Source organism: Dendropsophus ebraccatus, chromosome 7, assembly GCF_027789765.1.
Source record: "Dendropsophus ebraccatus isolate aDenEbr1 chromosome 7, aDenEbr1.pat, whole genome shotgun sequence".
NCBI classification, from domain to species: domain Eukaryota; kingdom Metazoa; phylum Chordata; class Amphibia; order Anura; family Hylidae; genus Dendropsophus; species Dendropsophus ebraccatus.
In genome coordinates this window covers 1,612,977-1,632,998 of record NC_091460.1, presented here as the reverse complement: position 1 = coordinate 1,632,998, position 20,022 = coordinate 1,612,977, and the positions used below count along the sequence as shown (strand labels likewise).

At 48.8% G+C, this 20,022-nt stretch overlaps 1 protein-coding gene and 1 pseudogene across 1 annotated transcript in view; both read right to left on the bottom strand.

The window, feature by feature from the left end:
* LOC138797144 (zinc finger protein 271-like) overlaps positions 1 to 19,742 on the bottom strand; it is a 91,028-nt pseudogene extending 71,286 nt beyond the window's left edge.
* Positions 1 to 20,022, bottom strand: part of LOC138797150 (oocyte zinc finger protein XlCOF22-like) — a 483,239-nt gene that overhangs the window by 305,116 nt on the left and 158,101 nt on the right. The window lies entirely within an intron of this gene.

Here is a 20,022-nt window from a genome sequence, read left to right as displayed (position 1 = left end):
CATCCCGGACCTTGTATATCACTGGAGTTATGGAAATAGTAAGGACGTATGTAACATGTGAGCGGAATCCATGGAGGAGAAGAAGGGTCATATCATCCCGGACCTTGTGTATCACTGGAGTTACAGGAACAGTAAGGACGTATGTAACGTGAGCAGAATCCATGGAGGAGAAGAAGGGTCATATCATCCCGGACCTTGTGTATCACTGGAGTTACAGGAACAGTAAGGACTTATGTAACGTGAGCAGAATCCATGGAGGAGAAGAAGGGTCATATCATCCCGGACCTTGTGTGTGACTGGAGTTATGGAAATAGTAAGGACGTATGTAACATGTAAGCTGGATCCATGGAGGAGAAGAAGGGTCATATCATCCTGGACCTTGTGTATCACTAGAGTTATGGACACATGTAATATGTGGACATGTTCTTTCTTTATGTTCTAACTACATAAGGCATGCCTGGCTACATGGGGAATAGCTGGATGTACACCAGGGTGTATTACTGGTTACAGGGGCCATTATTACTGGCTGAAGGGGGCATACCTGGCTATAGGGGGGCATTATTATTGGCTACAGGTACTGTATGTGTATATATACTCTGACTCTGAAGGCTGTAGTATGCTGCTCCCACCACTTGGTGTCACTGTTTCCTATCACAGGTCGTAGTTTGTGTCACCAGGTGTGTTTCCCCCAATCCTAGAGCTCGCAGGGGATAGAAGTGCTTAAGTGGAAGCAGTTTATTGGAGGTTGGATGAGATTGGAGTTAGTCTGAGAGTAGTGAGTGAGGTTCCAGTGAGTGAGATTGTTCTATTAAAAAGAGTTTCAGAATTTTCCATGTCTGGCTAGAACATCCTTAGTGAGGCAAAAGAGGAAGGAGACCACCCTATCCACACAGAGGGGCTGGCAGAGGAGTTAGTTGAAGGATTTCAAGTCAAGCTGAGTCAGCAGAGTGCACTTTTAAGCCGAGAACCCTGCTGCCAGCGCAAGGATTCTAGGATTCCTAATGATTTGGTGCCTTTGTCCCTGATCGTGTGTCACTCTGTGCCCATAAGACAGAAAAACATGGATGTTGATCCCAGTGGACGCAAGTACTGTTTATCGCCACTCCCAAGGTGGTCAGAGCCCTCACTTGTTGAGTACCCCAGGGTCTGGATAAGTCCCCCTTCTCTCAGGTAGCCCACCAAATCTAAAGTCAAGTTCTCCCTATATATTTGTGGTGTCCCACTAGGGGTGTTACTGTTATTCACACCCTTCGTAAAAGTCTGTACTTTTTGTGGTCTTATTGCAGCCAAAGTATTACCAAAAGATGACCACTTGGTGTCGCTGTATCGTATACTGAAGTTTAGAAGCTGCACAGCTGAAGTGTCTCAAAGGGTTATTATATTTGTATGTACCAGATTCTGTAAACCAGTAAGATCCTTACTTTCTTCTGTCTTATCACCTCTTCCCTTTCTACTCTTCTGTTGTACTCTTTACACCCAACCACAGCGCACCTTACACGCTGGTTAGGAAGTTCACTTGGGTGAAGGAGGAGTCTTAGTTGAACTTCGGTGGAGATAGGACGCAGCTTGGATAGCTCTCCACAGTGGTTCTACCTAGGCCCTGGCCCTCTGCCAGGTCCCCTCTACAGAAAAGTCTTAGTCAGTACCCCTCATGGGTAGGACACAGGACGGTCACCTCTTACAAACTTCTTTGTGGAAGTGCCTGTACGCTGAGTGATGCAGTACTAAACCCTTCAGGAGAGGACTAGCCAACAGATCATCTCATCCCACGCCGAGGACTAGGAGTAACCACAGTGCAGGACAGTATCCACTAAAGAGCCAAAAAACTAGGAACTGTTCAGGGTGGAGCAAAGTTACTGAAAGTCTATGAACTCCATCTCGCAGCGCGGGTGTCAGCAGGAAACCCTCAGCTCATCCCAGGTAACAAGGTCTGGGCCTGTGTCACCTATTAGTACGGTTCCGCCAAAGCTAGTTGGCATAAGGTGGTGTGAAGACTATAGGGAAGGTCAATACACGGGCACAGGTTGTTTCTTCTTCTTCTTCTACATGTTTTCTTCTATATACTCCAACTTCCCGGCAGAGCACATTACTACTTGGATAGAGACTCTCACATCACCCGCCTTTTTAATACCTCAGTACAACTCTACTACATCGTACTCAGCACTTATCCCACAGATCTGGTTGTCCTATGTCTCATTATTTATTGGAACTATATCAGCGTATACCTAAGCACCTTTGTATCACCTGTTGCATATTTGCAGATAGTAAATCAAGTCGATGTTATCCATAGCTTCTGTGATTATTCGTTACCACCTGCACAGCATATACACCGCAACCTTGGGACATCTCCCCTTTCTGTGGGTGGTGGGTCCTACTATCCGGGAGGGTCACTACACCGCTCTGATTACCTGTGACTACACTATCCCAAGGACCCGGCAGCAGCCCGACAGCACACCGACCACAGGGGAGAAGGGTACAACCCGCCTTACACTATAACAGGCGTGCCATCACACCTGTGTGCCCACCAGGCACTGGCGTCATGTGACAAAACCCTAAGGTTCGGCTGTATCTTGGCCATCCACCACAGGAGTGGCATCACACTTCCTTCGAGCAAGTGACCGGCCGCCCCACCGCTATAACATCCTCTGGGGGTCACCACATATTGACCAGCTACCAGCTGTGAAGTGTCCGTAAAAGCCTAATAAAGTATATCCAAAGTCTAAGGGATCTAAGTCAGCGTAAGTTTTACCTACTGTATGGTTTGCACTTGTATTGGAGAAAGAGACTGTTACGGGTATTACAGGTATTACAGTAAAGACTTTATTGGTTTACGTTATCTGGGCCGTTGTATCTACTACTGTACGACCCCCGCATCCTCTACACCAGTCCTACAACCAAGGTGTACACGGTATCTGGGGGGGGGGGGTGCATACATCTCCTGACCACCTGACCAAGTCTAGAGGACCTCACATGGAGCGGCTGCTGGAGACTGGGGGACCTCATATAGAGCAGCTGCTGGAGACTGGGGGACTTCACATGTAGCGGCTGCTGGAGACCGGGGGACCTCACATGGAGCGGCTGCTGAAGACTGGGGGACCTCTCATGGAGCGGTTGCTGGAGACTGGGGGACCTCTCATGGAGCTGCTGCTGGAGACTGGGGGACCTCACATGGAGCGGCTGCTGCTGGAGACTCGGGGACCTCACATGGAGCGGCTGCTGGAGACTGGGGGACCTCACATGGAGCGGCTGCTGGAGACTGAGGGACCTCACATGGAGCGGCGGCTGGAGACTGGGGGACTTCACATGGAGCAGCTGCTGGAGACTGGGGGACTTCACATGTAGCGGCTGCTGGAGACTGGGGGACCTCACATGGAGCGGCTGCTGGAGACTGGGGGACCTCACATGGAGCGACTGTTACTGGAGACTGGGGGACCTCACATTGAGCGGCTGCTGGAGACTGGGGGACCTCACATGGAGCGACTGCTGCTGGAGACTGGACAACCTCACATGGAGCGGCTGCTGGAGACTGGGGGGGACTTCACATGGAGCAGCTGCTGGAGACTGGGGGACCTCTCATAGAGCGGCTGCTGGAGACTGGGGGACCTCACATGGAGCGGCTGCTGCTGGAGACTGGGGGACCTCATATAGAGCGGCTGCTGGAAACTGGGGGACCTCACATGGAGCGGCTGCTGGAGACTGGGGGACCTCACATGGAGTGGCTGCTGGAGACTGGGGGACCTCACATGGAGCGGCTGCTGGAGACTGGGGGACCTCACATTGAGCGGCTGCTGGAGACTGGGGGACCTCACATGGAGCGACTGCTGCTGGAGACTGGACAACCTCACATGGAGCGGCTGCTGGAGACTGGGGGGGACTTCACATGGAGCAGCTGCTGGAGACTGGGGGACCTCTCATAGAGCGGCTGCTGGAGACTGGGGGACCTCACATGGAGCGGCTGCTGCTGGAGACTGGGGGACCTCATATAGAGCGGCTGCTGGAAACTGGGGGACCTCACATGGAGCGGCTGCTGGAGACTGGGGAACCTCACATTGAGCTGCTGCTGGAGACTGGGGGACCTCTCATGGAGCGGTTGCTGGAGACTGGGGGACCTCTCATGGAGCTGCTGCTGGAGACTGGGGGACCTCTCATGGAGCTGCTGCTGGAGACTGGGGGACCTCACATGGAGCGGCTGCTGGAGACTGGGGGACCTCACATGGAGCGGCTGCTGGAGACTGGGGGGGACTTCACATGGAGCAGCTGCTGGAGACTGGGGGACCTCTCATAGAGCGGCTGCTGGAGACTGGGGGACCTCACATGGAGCGGCTGCTGCTGGAGACTGGGGGACCTCATATAGAGCGGCTGCTGGAAACTGGGGGACCTCACATGGAGCGGCTGCTGGAGACTGGGGAACCTCACATTGAGCTGCTGCTGGAGACTGGGGGACCTCTCATGGAGCGGTTGCTGGAGACTGGGGGACCTCTCATGGAGCTGCTGCTGGAGACTGGGGGACCTCTCATGGAGCTGCTGCTGGAGACTGGGGGACCTCACATGGAGCGGCTGCTGGAGACTGGGGGACCTCACATGGAGCGGCTGCTGGAGACTGGGGGACCTCACATGGAGTGGCTGCTGGAGACTGGGGGACCTCTCATGGAGCTGCTGCTGGAGACTGGGGGACCTCTCATGGAGCTGCTGCTGGAGACTCGGGGACCTCACATGGAGCGGCTGCTGGAGACTGGGGGACCTCACATGGAGCGGCTGCTGGAGACTGGGGGACCTCACATGGAGTGGCTGCTGGAGACTGAGGGACCTCACATGGAGCGGCGGCTGGAGACTGGGGGACTTCACATGTAGCGGCTGCTGGAGACTGGGGGACCTCACATGGAGCAGAGGCTGCTGGAGACTGGGGGACCTCACATGGAGCGGCTGCTGGAGACTGGGGGACCTCACATGGAGCGGCTGCTGGAGACTGGGGGACCTCACATGGAGCGACTGTTACTGGAGACTGGAGGACCTCACATGGAGCTGCTGCTGGAGACTGGGGGACCTCACATGGAGCGACTGCTGCTGGAGACTGGACAACCTCACATGGAGCAGCTGCTGGAGACTGGGGGACCTCACATGGAGCGGCTGCTGGAGACCGGGGGACCTCACATGGAGCGGCTGCTGCTGGAGACTGGGGAACCTCACATGGAGGGGCTGCTGGAGACCGGGGGACCTCACATGGAGCGGCTGCTGCTGGAGACTGGGGAACCTCACATGGAGCTGCTACTGGAGACTGGGGGACCTCACATGGAGCTGCTACTGGAGACTGGGGACCTCACATGGAGCTGCTACTGGAGACTGTTTATCCCTTTTATACTGTTTGCATTTTTTGTAATCTGGTTCTTATCTGACAATTACCTTTTTTTGTATTACATTGTACAATTGTGCATTAATCCAAATGAATAAGCTTCTTCCTTGTAGTCTTATAGAACGTATACTTCTGAAGGGAGAGCGCGTTACCATAGTGTTATATTGAGAGAAGTTGTACCATTGTGTTGTATTGGGATTGGTTTGAGGTTGGGATATAGCGAGATATCCATAATAGGCCCCTATTGCCTGATAAGTATAGGTGGTGGCAGCAAATAATTGTACAAGATATTAGGGTGCGGGAGACCTATGGGAGTGATCTAGCATCATTCTATCATCCAGAGGGGATTGTATAGGAGTTTATGTGGTAGATAGATAAGCTCAGTAGTGTTAATCCCCCAGTGAGGTGAGCTGAGGATAGTCATCGCCACACTCTTTATCAGCAAACTTCATAGTAACCACCTGGCGTTCTTAGATGGAATAAGGAAAACTAGATTTCCATTTCTAGGGAAATACATAGTGTTTAAAAAGAGCGCCCTTTTAACAATGACTTCCTTTTAAGAAAAACTTTAAAGGGAACCTGTCACCCCCCGTACCGGGGTGACAGGCTCCCGACCCCCCGTTAGAGACCCCTATACTTACCTCATCCCGCCGGGTCCCGCTTCTGGATTCGGTCGGGTCCCGGAGATCTCAGCCGCTGCAGCCCGGCGCGCGCGCTGAGAGATGAGTCCAACACCCATAGAGAATGACAGGAGAGTCCAGCGCTCCGTCATTCTCTATGAGCGCTGGACTCTCCCGTCATTCTCTATGAGCGTTGGACTCATCTGTCAGCGCGCGCGCCGGGCTGCAGCGGCTGAGATCTCCGGGACCCGACCATCTTCAGAAGCGGGACCCGGCGGGATGAGGTAAGTATAGGGGGTTCTAACGGGGGGTCGGGAGCCTGTCACCCCGGCACGGGGGGTGACAGGTTCCCTTTAACCCTGGGAACCGTCCCTTTAACCTCTTAACGACCGCGGACGTATATTTACGCCCTGCAGCCGCCTCAGGGAGTTCATAGCGAGGCCTCATGGTGACCCCGCTCTGAACCACTGTGGTCCCGGGTGCGGCATGTAGCCCAGGGCCGCGGCTATTAGTAGGCGTGGCCCGATCGCCGTGCCCGCTAATAAAGTAATCAGATGCAGCTGTCAAAGTTGCCAGCTGCATCTGATTACTTGTACAGCCCAAATGGTGGTGGTAGAGTGGCGGAGATCGCCCCCCCCTCCAGGACATCGTCCCGGAGGAGCGATCTCCGTGTCCGTTACCGGCCAGGGTCTCCGCCAAAATGGGGCTGATCCTGGCTCAGCTCTCGGATGCTTCAGCTGCAGCAGCCGAAAGCAAACAAATGCCGATCTCCTTGATCTATGCTGTATAAGTATACAGCATAGATCTCAATGAGAGATCAGTGCACTTATACTAGAAGTCCCCCAGGGGGAATAACCCTAGCCCCGGGGGGGGGGGGGAATAATCAAAAAGTCGTATATGCGCAATCAAGGTACCAATAGAAAGTAAACATCGTGGTGCAAAAATGACACCTGACACAGCCCCATAGACCTAAGGATAAAGCCGGGGAATGGAGCGATTGTAAGGAACATATATTTGGTAACAATGGTTTGAATTTTTTACCGGCCATCAGATACAAGATAAGTTATACATGTTATATATCGTTATAATCGTAACCACTTGAGGAACATATATAACAGTTTTACCCCCCAGGCGAATGGCGTAAAAACGAATACCCCCAAACTAAAACAATGCGTTTTTTTTTTTTCAATTTCACAGCATATTGAATTTTTTTCTGGTTTCGCAGTGACTTTATGGTATAATTCAGCCGTCATCGCAAAGTACAATTAGTGACACAAAAAATAAGGATAAGGGCTCATGTGGGTCTCTTGGTGGGAAATGCAACTGCTATGGCCTATGGCCTTAAGGGTTAAGAGCGACTTGGGTCCCTTTAAGAGCGACTTGGGTACCGTCTCTTTAAGAGCGGCTCTGCTACTTATAATGGTAAAGACCATTGCTCGGTTACCATGACAATCTTACTCATGTCAGGGAGACAAAATGGTTAAGGACCTTCCATATATTACATCTTCTATTGGCCAATAGTGGACATGTGACTGTGGATGGTGTGATACATGCTTGACAAGACCTTAGAGTTCCTATTGGCTGCTATATTTCAGCTATTTGCATATGTTCTGTGATTGGCTGTCAGTGTTTACAGTGTGGTCATTATTATAGTGCTTGGAAATCTCTATATTGTAATCCGTATTCTTCTTCTTCCAGCCATTTTTCTGCACGTAATACAGCCTGAACCGCTTTGCGCACAGACTCCGTTCAAACTGCGTTTGGAAGCCCTCGGCGGTGACAGGTGTGCTATCTATTTTTCGTTTCGATTAGATTTTTCGTCTTTGAGAAATTTACATTTAAAGACCCCTAATTTCCCATAGAAAATAATGGCCCATTGGAAATAATGGCCACACTCTAACCGCTAACAGCCAATCACAGCACATATGCAAATAGCTGAAATATAGCAGCCAATAGGAACTCTAAGGTCTTGTCAGGCAATGTCTCACACCATCCACAAAAACGTAGAGGAGACAGCACATCCAAAGAAATCTTCTTTTTAATCACACCAGTGCAACGTTTCGGCTATACAACCAACCTTTCTCAAGCAGTGATGAACAACATCCACAGTCACTTGTCCACTTTTGGCCAATAGCAGATGTAATATATGGAAGGTCCTTAACAATTTTGTCTCACTGACATGAGTAAGATTGTCATGGTAACCGAGCAATGATCTTTACCATTATAAGTAGCAGAGGTCAGTCAGTAAAATAGCAGAGCTGAGGGGACGGGACCCAGATCATTATTAAAGTGACGGGACCCATTTCGCTCTTAAAGGGATGGGACCCATGTCGTTCTTAAAAGGACCCCGGTCGCTCTTAAAGGGATGTGACCTAAGTCGCTTTTAAAGGGATGGCATCCAGGGTTAAAGTTTCTCTTAAAGGGAAGTCACTGTTAAAGGGGCACTCTTTTCAATCACTATGTATTTTCCTGGAAATGCAAATATAGTTTCCAATGGGTCATTATTTTCTATGGGAAATTAGGGGTCTTTAAACGTAAATTTCTTAAAAACGACAAATCCGATCGGAACCAAAAATAGATAGCACACCTGTCACCGCCGAGAGCTTTGAAACGCAGTTTGAATGGAGTCTGTGCGCAAAGCAGTCCGGGCTGTATTAATTGCAAAAAAATGGCTAGAAGAAACGGAAGAAGAAGAAGAAGAATATGGATTACGATATAGGGATGTTTCAAGCACTATAATAACTGAAACAACAGGAAAGCACAGCGTGGAACACCTTGCTACACGTACGGCCAACGTGCAAGACTGCACCGCACAAACAGCTGTGATGAAGCCTTCCTCCAGCAAGGTAATGCCCCTGAAGAACGTCTGGTACAAGTTAGGTCCCCTACGAGATTACTGAGGGCCGCACCCAAAAAAAAAATCCCGCTGCGTTACTGACCAAAACCAGACTAGAAAAGAAAAAAATCACAAACACAAAAAACGATTTACGTTTTCATTCAAACTTTCACCACATGAATTGGTAACACCGTCTATAAATTCTGGTACCTACTAGAGGATGACCCTACAGGGTATGTAATACCTGCTGTGAGTGGCTGAGAAGAGAGTGCCAGATAAAGAAGGAGAAAAGAGATAGGTGGAGAAGAGGAAAGAGCTCTCATTGGTGCACAAATCACAAACAACAGTAACCCCTGGAGTACCACAGCTGTGCAATACTTAAAGTGACTGTACCACCAGGCCCAGGCTGAAGCACTAGAGGTGGGCCGACCCACCCTTAGTGGGAGGTAACCCCCGCCCCTCTATGACGTGACTCCATTAGAGTAAATGGTCAGCCTGGCTCCAGTGCTTCAGCCTGGGCCTGGTGGTACAGTTACTTTAAGCATACAATATACATACTAGCGACATCTAATGGCAAAACTTAGGTACTACTACATCACCACTTTTACTTAGAGTGCAGGCTTTTGCGAAGAGTAGCTAGCCCTCCCACTAGGTGGGCCTGTAATCCCTTTAGCATTCAAAGCTGCAAACTTCTATACTCGACTTTCAAAGTGTTGCAGGTGAAGCTATTCTTGGTTTACTAAACCTGTGTCTGAAATTGTCTAATCTCTACACGGCAGCCACAGCAGCTACAACTATACTGCACGTGCAGTGCTGCCGAGCCAGCGCTCAGGGATGGCCAGCTGGTCCCACTCGTGGCTTACCGTGACAAGTACCCTAGGGGTAGCTACCTACCTACCCAACATCTGCCCCTCAGTGTCCATGCTGCTTGTCTGCGGCTGTCAGAGTGAGTGTGTCGCCATGCACCTGCACCTTACAACAGGACAATCCCTTGTGTCCCTTCATGGTATAGCCACTTGCTCACAGGCCACCTTCATGGCGAGGTTGGGCGACTCCTTGGTGGGTCAGGGGCAACACTTCTCATTCCCAGAATGTAGTTGTGTGGAGGTGACGCAGCGGGGAGGCAGCTACCTTCCCCTCTCCATGTCCAGCTGTGTGAACTCTCTCATGTCTAATAAGTGTTCCTTTACTAATAAAACATTTCCCACATTCAGAACATGGATATGGCTTTTCCCCTGTGTGGGTTCTCAGATGATTAGTTAGTTTGCTTTTAGTCAGGAAACATTTCTTACATTCTGAACATGAATACGGTTTGTCTCCTGTGTGATTTATCTCATGTGTGTCAAGCTGTGATTTTTATATAAAACATTTCCCACATGCTGGACATGAATGTGGCTTCTCTCCTGAGTAAATTCTCTCGTGTCTAACAAAATCTCTTTTATCTCTGAATGTTTTCCCACATTCTAAGCATGAATATGGTTTCTCTCCTGTGTGGCTTCTCTCATGTGTAACAAGATGCTATTTCTTGGCAAAACATTTCCCACATTCTGGGCATGAAAAAGTTTCTCTCCAGTATGACTTCTGTGATGCTTAATAAGATTTGAGCTGTTTGCAAAGCATTTTCCACACTGTGAACATGAATAGGGCTTCTCTCCTATGTGACTTCTTCTATGATTAACCAGATCTGATTTATTTGTAAAACATTTCTCACAATCTACACACGAATAAGGTTTCTCTCCAGTGTGAGTCCTTTCATGTTTAACCAGGGCTGATTTACTTGTAAAACATTTCCCACATTCTGAACACGGATACGGCTTCTCTGCTGTGTGACTTCTTTCATGTTTAACCCCTTAAGGACGGGGCCCATTTTCGTTTTTGCGTTTTCGGTTTTTCCTCCTTGTGTTTAAAAGGCCATAGCAGTTGCATTTTTCCACCTAGAAACCCATATGAGCCCTTATTTTTTGCATCACTAATTGTACTTTGCAATGACAGGCTGAATTTTTGCATTAAATACACTACAAAACCAGAAAAAAATTCAATGTGTGGTGAAATTGAAAAAAAAAAAAACGCATTTCTTTTATTTGGGGGAACTGTGTTTTTACGACATTCGCCCTGGGGTAAAACTGACTTGTTATGCATGTTCCTCAAGTCGTTACGATTAAAACGATATAGTTAAAATTTACTCACCGAAATTTGTTCTTTTCATGAGTCTGTAGGCAGCACAGTGAACAATCGGGTTAACTTCAATATCTCCTACTGCCAGGCAGAAGAAGCAAACATAATAAGTTAATTAGAATAATTAGACCAATTAAGTCAGCTCTATAATAGGACTCCAGAGACCACAAGACAATGTGTTAGTATGCAGAAAAACTTTAATTAGGGAGGGATGCTGTGCTGCCTACGGACTCATGAAAAGAACAAATTTCGGTGAGTAAATTTGAACTTTTCATTTTGTCCTACGGCAGCACAGTGAACAATAGGGAGAGCAAAGCAAAAAAACATATAGGGAGGGATAAATCATCTGGAGGACGCCACTTCAAGCACTCGTCTGCCAAAAGCCACCCTACTGTTGGAGATTACATCCAACTTGTAATGTTTCAGAAACGTAGATGGTGACGACCATGTTGCCGCTCTGCATATTTGGTCCATTGAGACTTGAGCTAATTCAGCCCATGAAGTAGCCGTAGATCGAGTGGAGTGTGCCCTGATTCCTGTTGGAGGAGTACAGTGTTGTAGCCGATAACACTCTGCAATAGTGTCCTTAATCCATCTTGCTAATGATGCTTTAGAGGCTGCCTTGCCCCGATTTGGTCCTTGAAATTGGATAAACAATGAATCCGATAACCTGAAGGATTTAGTTTGTTCGATATATGTCAGAACTGCCCGTTTAACATCCAGAGAATGCAACTTCTCTTCCTCTTCTCCCTGAGGATGTTCACATAGTGTGGGTAATATAATCTCCTGATTCAAGTTATCTGAAGAGGCAACTTTGGGTAGAAAACCTGGACCCATTCTTAGCACCAGACCCTCTTGATTGTAAGACAGATAGGGCTCTTTACAGGAAAGAACTTGTAGTTCCCCCACTCTCTTGGCCGATACAATGGCCACTAGGAACAACGTTTTCCAGGATAGAAAACGGACAGAGGATTCTTCTAGTGGTTCGAAGGGTGAAGATGATAATGCCTCTAGCACTAAAGGCAAGTCCCAAGAAGCCACTGGAGTTTTCATTGGAGGGCGAAGATTTTTTATTGCTTTGAAAAATCTTTTAATCAAAGGCTGGTTAGAGAATTTACCCTCTAAGGCATAGTTTATAGCTGAGAAATGAACCTTGAGCGTATTCAGCTTCAAACCTTTTGCAAATCCTTCCTGCCGAAATTGTAACACATCAGAGAGTGATGGTAGGCGGATATCGTGACTGGAGCACCAGGAGACGAAAATACGAGCAATTCTGTTGTAGACCTTAGTAGTAGATGGTCTTCGGGAGGCTTCTAGAATATCTACCACTTCCGAGAGGCCTGCCTCTCTCAGGCCCTGCCTGTTAGTTTTCAAGCGGTAAGATGAAAAATCTCCGGACAGGGATGGAGCAAGCCTTTCTGATTCAGCAAATCTGGTCGTAGTGGAATCTGTTCGTAACATGCCCTCGAAAGTTTTAATACGAGAGGGAACCAAGCCCTTCGCGGCCAATATGGTATCACTACGATTGCTGTGGCTTGCTCTTCCTGGATCTTCCTGAGTACCAGTGGGATCAGAGGTAAGGGAGGAAAAATGTATGGTAGAAATTTCGTCCAGGGAAGGGATAGGCCGTCTATCTTCTCCGGATTGTCCCATCTGCATATGGAGCAAAATCTGGGCAACTTCTTGTTCTCCCTGGTTGCCATGATGTCTATGTCTGGCTGCCCGAATATGGTCACAATCCAAGCAAATGCATCTGGATGAAGGCTCCATTCTGCTGGAGCAAGATGGTGTCTGCTCAGCCAGTCTGCTCTGGTATTCAGCTTGCCTGGTATGTGAACCGCCTTCAGGTCCGAGAGATGAGATTCTGCCCATGTCATCAGCAGATCGCACTCCATCAGCTGAGCTGATCTCGTGCCTCCCTGCTTGTTTACATAGTAAACTGTGACCAGGTTGTCGGATTGAATGAGTACTCTGCGATTCTGAACAAGGTGACCAAAGTGCCCTAGGGCTAGACGAACCGCTCTCATCTCCCGCAGATTCGACGAACTCTGACCCTCCTGCGCCGACCATCTGCCTTGAACCCACTGATCCTCCACATGTGCACCCCAGCCCGACTTGGATGCATCTGTGGTTAGAATTAACTGGGGAGCACTGGATAGATCTCTCCCGCACCGAACCTTGTCCGGATCTAACCACCATGTCAGACTTTTTCTTGTGGAGCTCAGCAGATGCAAAGGGTCGTCCAGACCCTTCTGGAGGCGGTTCCACTGTGAGAGAATGTTGTTCTGGAGTGGCCGAAGATGTGCCAGCGCCCAAGGGACAGCCTCCAGAGATGCGGTCATCAGCCCCAAGACTCTCATCGCTTTCCTCACCGACACCTGGCCACTGCGTAAGAGGCCTTCGATCTCCGATGTCAGCTTGACCACTCTGTCCTCTGTCAGATAAAGCCTCATGGCTGCTGAGTCCACCGTGAAACCCAGAAACTTGCAAGACTTGGATGGCACCATGTTGGATTTCTGTAGATTGATTATGAAACCGTGTTTCTCCAGTGTGTCTATTGTCAATCTCAGATGAAGAAGTAGTTCTTCCTTCGATGATGCCTTGACGAACCAGTCGTCGAGGTATGGAACGACGAACACTCCCTGTGTCCTCAGAGCTGCAGCTAGAACCACGATGGTCTTTGTAAAAACTCTCGGAGCTGTGGAGAGACCAAATGGAAGACAAGTAAATTGAAAATGAACGGTATTCTTCCCTTGAATCATAGCGACTCTCAGGAACTTCCGATGACACCTGGCAATAGGGATGTGGAGGTATGCATCCTTCAGATCCAATGTGGCAGAGTAGTCATCTTTCTGGAGAATAGAGACCACTGATCTTATTGTCTCCATCTTGAAATGCTTACAGGTAATATACTTGTTCAAAAAGAAAAGGTCAATAACAAGACGCCATTCTCCCTCCTTTTTGGGTACAGCAAAAATTCTGGAATAAACACCCATACCTCGTTGATGAAGAGGGACTTCTTCCAAGGCTCCCTTTTGTACGAACTCTTGCAGCAGTCTTGAGAGGAGGGGCCTTTCTTGGTTCCTGAGAAAAATACTTGGAGGAGGGCTTGAGAACTCCAACATGTAGCCTTTTGAAATGACGGACCTCACCCAGGCATCTGACGAGGTGCTCATCCAGGCGGGAGCAAAATGTCTCAATCTGGCTCCCACTGCTAGAGCTGACAGCCTGGCGTCATGCTTTTTGATCTTTATCTTCCTTCTTCTTGTAGGAGGAAGGATTGTTCTGGCTCCTGGGTTTATAGGTTCTTTGTGTATATTGGTGTCTGGGGCGCCTACCCACTGGGGATCTGCGCCCCTGCTTACGAAAGGGCTGAAAGGGCTTCTTTGGTTTTGATTCCAGCGGAAAAGCCACACCTTTATCCTTACTAAGAGATTGTAGAATCGGCTCCAACTGCGGCCCGAATAGGGATTTTGCTTGAAAAGGCAGTGAACAAAAATGAATCTTGGAGCTTTGATCCCCTGCCCATTCCTTGATCCATAATGCTCGTCTGGCTGTGGTAGACATCGCCATAACCTTAGAATTTAAACGCAAGGAATCCAAGGAGAAGTCAGCAAGGAAATCTGATGCCTTCTTGATGTCTGGAATGTCTTTAAGTAGTTTTTCTCTGCTGACTCCTTCAGAAATATCCTTAGTCAGTTGGCTCAGCCAAAGCCGGAGACATTTAGCAACTGGTACTGTAGCTGTGGCTGCCTTGGCATTAAGAGATGCAGTAGAATATAAACGTTTGAGGGATGAATCCACCCTTCTATCGAGAGGATCTTTCAACAGCGCTGATTCCTCATCAGGGTATATAGCTTTTTTGGAGAGTCTAGCAACCGCTTGATCTACCTTAGGAGGATGCTCCCATAATTCATAAGCCTTTGGGTCCAATCTATACACCGCCCTAAAGCGTGAACTAGGATCCGTTTTTTTCTCTGGCTTGGCCCAGTCTATTTGCATGAATTGCTCCAGATTCTTATGATGAGGCAATACAGTATGTTCAGTTTTCGGGGAAAAAAAAGAGGGAATCCCTTCTAGTAGGATTACTAGTAGATGGTTCCATCTCAATAGTTTTCTTGACAGTCTTAATAAATGAGTGAGCCTGATCCTTTTTAAACATATAATAATCCTCCGGAGACCCCGTATCCGAGTCTGAGGAGGCGGTACATTCACCTTCACAGCGAGACGTCATCTCTTCCTGAGATGGGGAACAGGAAGGGGCTGGTTGCTCCTTTCTGCGTTTCTTTGACGGACTGCCCATGGCCGCCTGATCAAACACCTGAGACATCTTGGACTTAAACCATCCTAAGAATTCATTAATCTCAGAGCGATGACCAGTCTCACCCGAAGGGATAAGCGAGTTGCAGTTTCCACAAATAACCCCCTGTGCATCATCTGGAAGAGGCTGATCACATCTTCTACATATCCTGTGTCTAGTCTTGCTCCTCCTCTTTCTTCCTGTATGGTGGCTAGCCATCTGTAAAAGAGGTAATGAGGAGAGCAGCACAATATAGGGACTATAGTCTGACCAGAGTATGATCGCAAGGAAGAAACAGCAATAAGAATAAAGACCATACCTTTGCATCCAACAGTATGTGCTGCCTGGCAGAGCGCTAACACACATCTGCTCGGACAGCCATTAAAAACTTACCCTTTGGATGCCCGTGGCGCCGCGTCCCGGAAGTGTTACCCGGCGCATGCGCAGATTACCCTGCCAGACGCGCAACCGGAAGTCGTCATCCTGCTGCGTCGCGTCACTTCCGCCCCCACACCGAGGCCGGAACCATCTCAGGGCAGATGCGGGGAAGAAACCGGAAGTCCCGCCTCCCGCATGGCGTCTATGAATCCCCACAACGTGCGGTCAGCAACATTACTCCCGGATTACACAGGAACTGCGGCACTTACCCTGAGTTGTGACAGGGAGTCCCCCTCATTCCTGCTGCGGAGAAGTCATCTTTGCCAGGTAACGGGGGGAACTGCGGCAGCCCGGCACAGAGCCAACCTGTGCCATACAATGGAGAACTGTAGAATCCCCACAGTTAGAGCCATTGGGGCCTCCCTAAACTGCATGTAAAACATAACAGTGAGCTCGACAGCTGAGGAGACTGGAGCATAGGGGCCAAGTGTGGATTGTCAGAACTCTGAGAATCCAACACGCTGCGGGAATCACAGTGATTCATAAGGAATTCTTTCTTTTTAGAGGAGCCAGAGCTCCTACATCCTTCTGCCTGCAGAAGAAACAAAAACACATCGTCTTGTGGTCTCTGGAGTCCTATTATAGAGCTGGCTTAATTGGTCTAATTACTCTAATTAACTTATTATGTTTGTTTCTTCTGCCTGGCAGTAGGAGATATTGAAGTTAACCCTATTGTTCACTGTGCTGCCGTAGGACGAAATGAAAATAACATGTATAACTTATATTGTATCGGATGGCCTATAAAAAATTCAAACCATTGTTAACAAATATACGTTCCTAAAATCGCTCCATTCCCGGCTTATAACGCTTTTATCCTTTGGTCTATGGGGCTGTGTCAGGTGTCATTTTTTGCGCCATGATGTGTTCTTTCTATCGGTACCTTGATTGCGCATATACGACTTTTTGATCGCTTTTTATTAAATTTTTTCTGGATTTGATGCGACCAAAAATGCGCAATTTAACCCCCCTGGGGTTAGGGTTATTCCCCCCCCTGGGGGACTTCTAGTATATATACTTTGATCTCTCATTGAGATCTCTGCAGTATAGATATGCTGCAGAGATCCATGAGATCGGCACTCGTTTGCTTTCGGCTGCTGCAGCCGGAAGTAAACGAGTGCTGAGCCGGGGACGGCGCCATCTTGGACGAGTCCCCGGCCGGCATCAGTAACGGAGATCGCTCCTCCGGGACAACATCCCGGAGGAGCGATCTCCCCCACTAGACACCAGGGAACGGTTGCCTCCGGTAATCGGAGGCAGCTGTCAACTTTGACAGCTGCCTCCGATTAGCTAATTAGCGGGCACGGCGATCAGACCGTGCCCGCTAATAGCGGCGGTCCTGGGCTACACGCGGCACCCGGGACCGCGGTGCTTCAAAGCGGGGCCGCTTTGAAGTGCTAATGAGGACATATGACGTACGGGTACGTCATATGTCCTTAAGAGGTTAACCAGATCTGATTTATTTGTAAAACATTTTCCACATCCTGCACACGAATACGGTTTCTCCCCTGTGTGAATTCTCTCATGTATAACAAGCTGGGATTTATAAGAGAAACATTTCCCACATTCTGGCCACGAATGTGGCTTCTCTCCTGAGTGAATTCTCTCATGTCTAACAAGAGCTGTTTTATCACTAAAGGTTTTCCCACATTCTAAACATAAATATGGCTTCTCTCCTGTGTGGCTTCTCTCCTGTGTAACAAGCTGTGATTTCTTGGCAAAACATTTCCCACAATTCTGGGCATGAAAAAGGTTTCTCTCCAGTATGAGTTCTGTAATGTTTAATAAGATTTGAGATATTTGCAAAGCCTTTTCCACATTGTGAACATGAATAAGGCTTCTCCCCTGTGTGACTTCTTTTATGTTTAACCAGATCTGATTTGCTTGTAAAACATTTCTCACAATCTACACACGAATACGGCTTCTCTCCTGTGTGAATTCTCTCATGTATAACAAGCTGTGATTTAATCGAGAAACATTTCCCACATTCCAAACATGAAAATGGTTTCTCTCCTGTGTGACTTCTCCTGTGTGTTAAAAGACTGGAGTTTTTTGTAAATTCTTTCCCACACTCATCACACTGAAGCTGTTTCCTCCCTCTGTGACCAGTCCCTGTGGTCGCAGTGTGTGATTGGTCAGGAGAAGGTTCCTCATGGTCAGGAGGATTATATGATAGATCTGTAGTGTGACGTCCTGGATGTACAGTAAGGGGGAGGAGGGCTTCTCCTGAGGAGCGCTGCTCCGCACCTTCAGCCTCTTCTTTATAATTCAGCGCTAACACGATGTTCTCCTCAGAGATATTACCGACATTTTCTGTTAGGGCAGAAAATAGAATTTTTTATTATAAGCTACAATGTACAGAGAATTATAACATTTGTAATAGCTCAGTCCTGTCCAGCCATTGACATATACAGGAGACGCGTGTCGGGGTGCGGGGGTCACGGCTCATATATCCATTAACCCTTAGAGGACCCGGCCAATTTAAATTTTTGCATTTTTGGTTTTTCCTCCTTGTGTATATGAGGCCATACATACATAGCAGTTGCATTTTCCCACCTAGAGACCCACATGAGCCCTTATCCTTATTTTTTGCGCCACTAATTGTATTTTGCAATGACGGCTGAATTTTTGCATAAAGTCACTGCGAAACCAGAAAAAATTTAATGTGTGGTGTGGTTTTTTACGCCGTTCGCCCTGGGGTAAAACTGACTTGTTATATATGTCCGTCAAGTCGTTACGATTACAGCGGTATATAACATGTATAACTTTTATTCTATCTGATTATTCCCCCCCCGGGGTAAGGGTTATTTCCCCTCTGCCCCCCCACAGATCATTCAGATCTGTGCTGCATAGATACGGACCGCGATTGGACCGTGCCCGCTAATACCCGCAGTCCCAGGCTACGAGGGGCACCCGGGACCACGGCGGATCAGAGCGTGGCCCCGATCTGAACGCGGTGAGGCGGCCCTGGATGTACGGGTACGTTCAGGGTCTCCTAAGGGTTAAGGAGGTGTGTGTATGGCTGCACAATGGTGTTCTCCAGGAGTTCCGGCAGTATGATACGTACGAGGCTACAGGTGATCCGCTGCGGGGGTCATCTGTACCGGTCTGTAATAGATGTCTGAGATGGGGGTATGTGCTAGGGGACACCATGATAGATAACCCCGCCCCTGTATAGCTAGAATGGGTGCATGAGATCTTCAATGGCAGCTGTGCTGCAGTACCCCAGAGCCACCACTACACGGTGTATGAAGCTGCGGCTGCCAGTTCTCTACACAGTCCTCCATACCTGGTATAGCAGCTCCCGGCACCTCCTCCTCCTTCACCTCACTCATACACGGGGGATCGCCCCTCATCCTCTCTTCTTCTGCTTCATCCTCCACTTTAATATTAGTCACCTGATCTCCCCCCTGATGGGACATATAGAACAATTCAGTCCAATCCAGCAGACAGGAGGGAAAACACATCAACATAAGAAACCAGCAACATGTATCTATCAGCCTCATCACATCTATGAGTGCAGGAGCAACAACCACCAGCACCGGGGGGCGCTATAGAGATATAGTGCTATAGCATCAGCCTCATCTACCTGCTGATTGTCTGCTGGGACATTTCCCTCTGGACAGTCCTGGGAATACAGAGGACGGGGACACCTCTCTGGTGGATTCCTGTCACTGCCTCCATCTGTAGGGAACACACAGGGAGACGATCCATTATACACTGCTACATGTCATCAGGAGGAGGAGGAGGATGGGAGGAGGAGGATGGGAGGAGGAAGAGGATGGGAGGAGGATGGGGGGAAGAGGAGGATGGGAGGAGGATGGGAGGAGGAGGAGGAGGAGGATGGGAGGAGGAGGAGGAGGAGGATGGGAGGAGGAGGAGGATGGGAGGAGGAGGAGGATGGGAGGAGGAGGAGGAGGATGGGAGTTGAGAACCTCAACATAGGATTTACTTTTACACAAAATGACATCTCCCCGTCCTTACACTGCTGATCCATCTCCTCTTCTGCTTCATCTTTAACCTCAACTTTAAAGAAGCAGTTCACTTTTTTTTTTTCTCTCCCCCCCAGGTAGCCGCTGTCATGTATACTTACATAAGATGATCGGTGTCCCGTTCCCGTCGGTCAGTTCCGTCCCGCGGTGCCGTTCACATCGGGCGCGCGCTCACTTCCGCCGGCTGCTGCAAGTCCTCTTCTCTGCCCAGTGATTATACGCCGGAAGTCACTCGCTTCCATGCATTCTCTATGGAAGCGCGTGACTTCCGGCGTTCAAATGACAAGGGAGAGAAAAGGAGTCACAGCGCCGGC